We start from the raw sequence: 8,849 nt of genomic DNA, 5'->3' as shown, positions 1-8,849 counted from the left end.
TATTTAATACGTAACTTTGACAATTACTATCTTAAATGACATCTGAAACAAATTGTAGAAATTGATAGTGTCCACATGTTTGAAAAAAGAAAAGGTACGATCAATATACACATGTTTTGATTTTAATCAAGAAATTTTCGACGCAATATAGAAGTTATTGATGAAGTGAGTAACTTATGTTGCAAACTACATAAATTTCGTATCTAACCCTCAACTATCATAATCCTTTTTTCATCAGTAGTAAATAGGCTCAAGTTGCTTTGGGTCCAAAGGTAGTCATCTTTAACATTAAATGCATATTTTCGTATGACTACTCTCCTATCAAACTATCTAATTTAGTCAGTCTATTAGCTTTTTACGTTCTTTTTAAAATTGAAAGTACTTTTTTTATAGCTTTTTTAATTATTTTTTATTCATATGAGCCACGAAGGCAATACAAAGTACAAAGAAGAGGAGAGGGTATTCGAACATGTGACCTATCATTCACTGATTCACAATACCTCAATCTTAATCACTAGGCCAGACATCCTTGGTTCAAATATTATCTACATGACATGTTCTACACTAATTTTTTCTTCTTTTTGTAAGTCTTACTTTTTTGTTTACTAATTATGGCCTAATCGTGTGAGACCGTCCTCCCACACAAAAAATTGCAATCATTTTTTGTTATGTCACATTAGCTCCCACAAATCTTCAACAGTAAATGCAAAAGTCGACTATAAATGTTTCATCTAAGAAAGTTGAGTAACATTTATAGACTATACATCAAGTACAAAAGAGGTTTTCATTATATATATTCATGAGTCCATGTATAAAAGTATAACTAATCAAGCTTGCTAACCAAGCTTGTTTGGTGGACGTGGTGGCGAACTCAACTTGTAACTTTGAGGTTACAAGTTCGAACTCCACTACCTATTAGTGTTTGGGAGTAGGAATTCTCTTATCTCCCCCTACTCTCAAGTGTTCACCTATGTAGTTGGGCTGGCTGAGCTGCGAGAGTTGTTGGTCCAGTAAGGTCCTTCTTCTTGCCAAGGGGTTTTCAATGGGGGACCAAAAAAAGAGTAACCAAGCTTTCTTGGTGGAGGTGTCGGGGAACTCACCTTGTGACTTTAAGGTCACAAAGTTCGAACTCCACTACCTACTAGTGCTTGGGAGTAGGGATTTCCTTATTTCCCTCCTACTCTTAAGCATTAACCTGTTTAGTTGGGCTGATTGACCTGCGATAGGTGCTAGCCACTAAGGTCCTTCTGATTACCAAGGGGTCCTTAGTGGAGCCCAAAAAAATGTGTAACAGTATAAGTGAAATAAACAAGGCCTACGTGGGCAAATAATAGTGTCAGTTTAGTAGGGTCCTTCATCTTACCTACCTAAAAAAATGCTAAGTAAGATTTGGCCTAATAGTAAAGGTTTGGCTTATGACTTCAAGGTCATCGTAACGAATCCCACTAGAGGCTATTTGGAGGTAAGGTTTTCCTTACCATCTTCCCTCCCTCCTAAGAAATCTAACATCCATACTTGACTGATTAAACCTGAACGACGTGTCGATTCCGTATAGTCCTTCATCTTACCTACTAAAAAAAGCAAATAATAGTAACACAAATACAAAATGAGTATTTCAGGAGCAACTTCTATACAGGGAGGGGAAATTCGCAATTGGATGAAGTCATCCAATCATTATAAATGGTAGTACTACATAATTTCTTGAGAACCAAGAAGAAAGTGAATCACCTTTTTATCACCATCTGTGAGTTGTAGAAACTAAGGGCACTAAATATATGCTTAAATATGGATTGGCATTAGTGGCTAACCTTTTTGGTGCAAATGGTCCTAAATTAACTTATTTTTCAATGGTGATAAATACCAAAGCGCCAGCTTCAATCTGTTCATTTTTCTACACTTCTTTAATTTGTACTACAAAGCAAGCAACTATGGTGTTAGTTAAGTTAGGATACCACTCCTGTCGCTGACTTTTTGTTGTTTTGTTCTACCTCAATTGTCAAAGAGTCAAATCACTAAGAAAACTATAGTAGTTTTTGTCGCTGAACTTACTTTATCTAATGAGTTGAATAATAGTAATAAGCCAATTCATCATTATAACATCAAAGTTATTAGAATTTTTATATGAGGTTTCACTTTTGTTTTTTTAGTATTAGGAAAGATAATTGATTCGAAAATCAACTTATATTAGGGTACTAACTTTGCAGGGAATATCAATTTAAAAGTTGGTTACAAGACTAAATAATTCATAATTAAATGTCACAATATATTGTTGGAATGAAGATTCGAACCTTGGGCAATGCCTTGAAACTCGGGGTGGTACTCCACTGAGCTACCACCTCTCCCTCGAGATTCCAGTTTTGTGAAACTAGCTTGTTGGTTAGATGATACCCCGGATAATTGCATGTAAAATTATATCAAAAACGCAAAACCTCCCGTAGTACATTAATATTATCTAATAACTCGATTCGATCGGTCCGTCAAAGGGGCTCGTTCCATTGATTTTCCTTCAATTTCCCTAATGACAAGACATATAAGCCCCTCTTTTACTTATGGAAAATGAGGTATTAGACCTCAATTTTTTTGTTGGTTTAGGAAAAAAATTTAGAAAATTTGAGTGTTTAATGGAACGCTTGCAAATGACACTTTTATATACAAGGGTATCATGAAGCGGGTCCGAAAATTCATAGGGAAAACACTATGAAGGGTCCCTTTGATGAAAGTTTCATCAAAGGGGCCCTTCACAAACTGACATAATATGTTATTTGGTATTACTACTAAGGGGGCGTTTGGTTGCAACGGGGTAAAGGGAATGGAATCAAGAAAGCGAGAGGAGAGGAAAGGAAAAGAAAACCCTTAGATTTAGAGTGGTGTTTGGTTAAGATAATGTTAATTCTCTTTCTTCCTCCTCTTACCCTTCTTCCACCCTAGCACCACCAGTCCACCACTCCTCCCTCTGTTGCTATTCCCCACGCCGCCTCTCCCTACCCCAGTAACACCACCTCGTCGGCCCCCTGGTCTTCCCCTTCCCGTGACGGTTCTCCCCTCCCCTGCGCCGTCTCTCCTCCCCCCCCCCTTGTGCCGTCGCGGTCTCCCCCTCCCCTCCCCTACAGCACCGCGTTCTCTCCCTCCCCTCCCCTGCGTCGTTTAGGTGTTGGATGGTTGGGGTGTTTCCGGCGGCTGGCTGGTTGCGGTGGAGGGGACGGGTTGCGGTGGTAGGGTACGCGCAGATGGTGGTGGTTGAGTGGTCGGGTGTGGTTGAATGGTTGGGTCAATGGGTGGTTGGGATGGTCAAAGAGAAGGCCAATAATAAGTCAAAGAAAGGGTAAGTGAAACCCTTGGGGGGGTAGGGGAATGAAAGTAGAGGACTTTGGGGGTAAGGAGAGGGTAAAAGGTTTCATTGATTTAAGCAAACAAACAACAAGTAAGAGAATCAAGTCTCTTGATTCCCTTACCCTTTCCACAATACCCCTAACTAAACGTCCCCTAAAAGAATTTCTATTTTTAAGGTCATTAGTTTTTTCTTTTAAAAACAGTAGCTATTTTCGAAATTGATAATGTATTATTAGGTACTTTTAAACAAAAATCACATTAATAATTATATATGTTAAATTTAACCATAACAATCCAAACTATGATCATGCTTCTCAAAATTAACATGTTATGTTTCTATAAAGTTACAAATACTATATTTTTAAAATAAAAAGGATAACTTAAAAAGAAGTTTGCCTCAAAATTACTTAAAACCGCCCCAAATTAATTTTTATAGACTATTTTACACTTTCTCTTTTCCACACCACCTACCACCACATGCCACCCCCTGCAACCACCTGCCATCACTACCTCCCCATTAACACTCGCCACCTCCTCCGCCACCCACCTGGAAGCAGGCAAAATGTTTTTAGGACGATGGAAAACGTGTGGTCTGGACGTTCGTTCAATGGCCTGAATAAAATTTCGCCCCATGGCGTGAACATCCACGCCAGACGTTCGTCCATCGTCCTAAATAAAATTTCGACTCCTTCCAAGTGGTTGTGGTAATGGGGTGGTGGTGGCAGGAAGTGGATAGTGGTGGAGTGAGGTGGCTGGTGGAGGGTGGTAGTGGTGGTTTAGGAAAAAAGAAGGAAAAGGTTAGAGATGTAATTTCAACTTTTTGAGGGGGCGAGTTTAAGTAGTTTTGGGGCGATAAATAGAAGTTCAGCAATGAAAGATAATTTCCTTAAGTGGGTAACATTATATTCTGACCAATTAACTAAACCCCACTCTAATATACTTCCTCTGTTTCACATTAAGTGAAACATGGAGAAAGTGGGAAGAAACCAAGGAATTTAGAGAGAGAAAGTTGGGACTACAATAAAGTAGAGTGAAGAAGTATTGAAGTTGTGTTCTCCTCCTACTTTTTTGTGGTATATTTGTAATAAAATTGACTTTTTTTACCATTTGAAGCTTGATTTCACTTATTATGAAACGGATAAAGTATCAATTTTTGTCCTAAAGATAGTAATATACTAATATGACCACCACCCCCTACTCTCACCCCTCTCTTACGGTCTTACCACACTATCTCACTCTCCTCTCAATCTTCCATCCACTTCACACATCATCTCATCATTAAACACACAATGTACTAGAATTTAACCACCAAAACAAGAAAACGTGAAAGACGAATTAGAAAATACATTATATAAATTAAGATTTGATCTAATGACTTCGAGTCGGTATATTAAAGTGTTAACAACTAAATCAAATAATAATTTGTGTTACTTTAAAGTAAAATTTTAATGAATGAAAATCTAATTATTCGAGACATAGCCCGAACCTAAAAACTAGTTGTAAATTAGACTTATATCAATTTGCCCAATAACAACTCTCACTTCCTTTCTTCCACCACCACTTTGTTGTATAGTATATCTATCTAAGTACATGTGGAATAGAAACACAAACAATACAATGAACTAAACAGGAATGACCAAAATACCAAAAATGAACGAAAACAAGAACCTGAAAAATCCCTCGTGGACCATTTATTGGCTCAAACGAAAGGAGGAATATACAAATTTTGTGCTCAAGCAAAAGGTATTACTTCTATGCCTCAAAAAAAGAAAAACTTTAGTTTCTACTATATCTTTGTTGGTTTATTTGTCCTTTTGTTATGCTGAGAAGTGAGATCTATTACAACCCCATAAGTTAATGTACATTGGTAAATGGTAATAAACTAATGAAAGCATGAACAAGTTGGCAATTATATATATATAAGTATGGAACTTCTTCGCATTTATTTTTACTTACTCACACTAACAACTTGTAGTTACATATGAATCCATTGTTATTTGTACCTTCATTTCTCTTGTCCACAATTCTTTTAGAAACTTTTTTGAGTACATAGGTCATCCTTCTCTCCCTACAATCTACATGATGGGGGAACAAAAAATAATCCAAGCAAGTCCATCCAAAACCAAACACGACACAAAAACAACATACTATAGTTACTACTCTCTCCTAATTACTGTAAGGTTTACATCTAAAAACAAAAACTAGTCCAATTGAAGAAGACTTAACGTTTAGATTTATACAAAAGAAGAAAAAAAAAGCAACTCTTCAATGTATGCATGGCTCCTTGTCAAGGTCACCTCAAAAGGGCTGAAAGAAATAAAAGTGACATTGGATGCTTGGAATGTAATGAAATTTTGTGGGGTTTCTTTTGTCCAATTCTCATTTTTTTTGTTCATTATCTTTCTCCTTGATTGTGAAACATAATTAAAGGAGGGGGAGAAAGAAAAGGAGATGCCCAAATTGTCCTTGAGTAGTAAGTAGAGTTACGTTTGTCATAGAATCCTTTGGAATAAAGTATTGGTTTTCCACTTTTTAAAACATTGATAGATTTATGTGAAAACAAAAACTAAAGTTCTACGAGTGTTATGTTTGTATTTTGTTCAGTATTCTCTCTTTTTGTCGTCATGTTTTGCGGGGGTAGTATAAAGCTTTTTTTTTGGGAGGGTGGTTCTACGAGTGAACATGTTTGTGTGCTAAAAAGCTTGCAAATTTTGCAATTGGCTGCAGTATGCACCACATGAAGTAATTATATAGGTTGGGGTCCAGCTATAAACCAGATTGGATAATCATTTTCCTAGTCTTGTACAAATTTTACGTATGTTGTGTAGTATTATAATTTTTTTAAGCTAGGTATGATAGCCTCTAGTTGCCCTCAAACAGGACCGATACAAAATTCGTTTTACATCCCGTTTTTCAATAGATATATTGTTTCGGTTTCATGCTTTTGAATACACAATCTGAATGTCAATATCCTTAATTATATATTAAAAATTCTCAACAAATAGGCATTATAGAACTATACATTGAGATTAACTCTTCAAAGTGGCATATTGAAGGCGTCATTTTATTTCACCTACATAGTGTGAGTGCGTATTTGACTACCCCAATATCAAAGTTTTATTGAAATACGTTTTGAAGTCGCAAACAAATCTTTAAAGGAAGACTCATAAACTAGCTAGGATTTGAGAAATTTTTGGGACAAATTAGGGTTTATCCAATGTCGATTTCCCTGTCATAACTCTATTGATGGTTATGAACCAAAAATTGAGTTCGAAGGTGAGGGTACGAACACGGTCATGAACCACGTTCGTCTATCATTGACCTCTACTAAATACCGATTCATATCAAAGTTTAAGCACCGTAAAAAAGATTAGTCTTGGTTGTTTCATGAAACACATACATAAAAAGAACGTTTTGGTGATATGTTATAAAGCAATAAAAATTAATGGGTTAATTCCTAGCAGGTTGTCCATGTTATCATATTAGCGTTAGAACAACCCATTATTAGGTCTTGATTAACAATAATAACATGTGAGTGATGAAAGCATGAACAAGACAATCATAACAATATGTGTGTGTGTGAAAAATAATTAAAAAGAGAAGTAAAGGTTAGAATATGCAAAAAGAACGATTTTTCAATTGAAGATATACATCATTAAAGAAATAGTTAGTAAATTCAATAAATAAAATAATAGAATTTATACAAGGACCCTCGTGAATATACCGGCGTGGCTTGGGTCTGAGAGGGTAACAACTTTCGGCGGAGCAATCGTGAACCCTAAAGATCGATCAAAATATGTGTGTGTGTTTAAAATTATGTGTTTTGTTTGTAAATATGAAAATATGAGAGAGTATGAAAATATGAGATTTCGGAAGTACTTGACTGCCGAGAGTACGTGAAAAGTGTCCTCTTTTAGATCCGTAAAATCGAAGCATATTTATACGAAAATATTAAATAAAGGATAGAAAAGTAGATTGCGGGTTGCGCAAAGAGTGCGATAGGCGCACGTCTCTGTGTGATGCACAGAGACATGTGCCAAGCATGACGTGGCCCAACCAATACACCGCTCGCACGTGGCGCTCCAAACGCACCACCTGCGTTAGACACGCTTTAACAACATTTTCTTCCAAGCATTTTAATATACTTTTCTTATATCCTTTTAATTCGAAAAATCAACTTTACAGGATAAAATCTGATTTAAGAATAATTATTGGACTTTTTCTAAGGATTGAACCCAAAATATTTTAAATAGAAATAAATAATTGGGCTTTATAATAAGACTTTGCATCATTATTGCAAATAAATAAGTTTTTACACTGTTAAACGATTTTGGGCCTATCTATTCAGATTGCTCTTCCCTTGGGTTTTGGACAATTAAGACCAGGTTATGTTTTATCATTGGGTCCTTAAATAGGGAGACACGATTATGTGTCTACACATATCTATTAGAATTTAGAAACAAAGGAACTTTCGAATAAGGTGGCCCCATATGGCTTCTATCTTAAGAAATATCTATGGAGTGAAATATTCAAGAATATATAACTCTTATCACACACCTAGCTAGGGTGTGCATTTTTGGACCGGGATAGGAATTCAGACGGGAACTTGAAAAGAAATAAAAACTCAAGCTTTGATTTTTGTGGAAAAACTTTCCAGATTTTCTATTTCATTTATCTATGAAACTTTACAACCTATTTCTTTTTTTCTCCTGCTTCCTATACAAGAGAGTCCTATATATATCCTTTGTACACTAAAGAAACCCTACCAACATTGTAGGAGCTGTATAACAAGACAGACAAAGAAGACAAAATAACGGCTGCAAATGTGAGTGGGATCAGCCAAAAAGAAAGCTGCCTAGGTACAGAAAAATAGAAAAAAGAGAGAGCATTAATTATCTATGCTAGCCTACATGAGAGTGTAGAATAAGGGAGCATGTAACCAAGCCAACAACCTTTAATAGTTCAATAGAACTGAATTGGACGTGACCAGATATGACCATTCAGGTCCAGTCTTTAGTCCATGAAAATTCGAAATTCCGTGATTCCGGTCTAGTCAAAATTCGGAATTTTCGGTCCAAACCGGTAGATTGTTGAGTTTGTTTGTAAAAATAGGTTAAAGGGTTAAAAAACGTTCAAAAATTAGAAAGTTAGAGAGCTAAAACCTTATCGTCATTGCATTTAGAATTATTCTATTTTAATGTGTTCAATATATAAATATGTTTAAATATAAGCAAAATAGACTTTTTTTAATCTGGTCGTGGTTTGCAAAAATTCCATATTTTGGTCCAACAGGTTTTAGTTCGGTCCAGGTCCGGTTCACGCCCATGCACCCATGTGTATCGTAAGCATGGTACATCCGAGAATATTTTACTCTTCACTGCTTTTCAAAATAACTACTTCATCTGTAACAAAAAAAGCAACATTTGACATATTTGGATGTTACACAAAAAATGCAACAATTTAAAACTTACTTAATTTAGTAAAAAAAATTCAACATATTTACAACATTGCCATTACTA

Source organism: Beta vulgaris, chromosome 6 (assembly GCF_026745355.1).
Source record: "Beta vulgaris subsp. vulgaris cultivar EL10 chromosome 6, EL10.2, whole genome shotgun sequence".
Taxonomy (NCBI): domain Eukaryota; kingdom Viridiplantae; phylum Streptophyta; class Magnoliopsida; order Caryophyllales; family Amaranthaceae; genus Beta; species Beta vulgaris.
Note: the sequence above shows the minus strand (reverse complement) of the source record.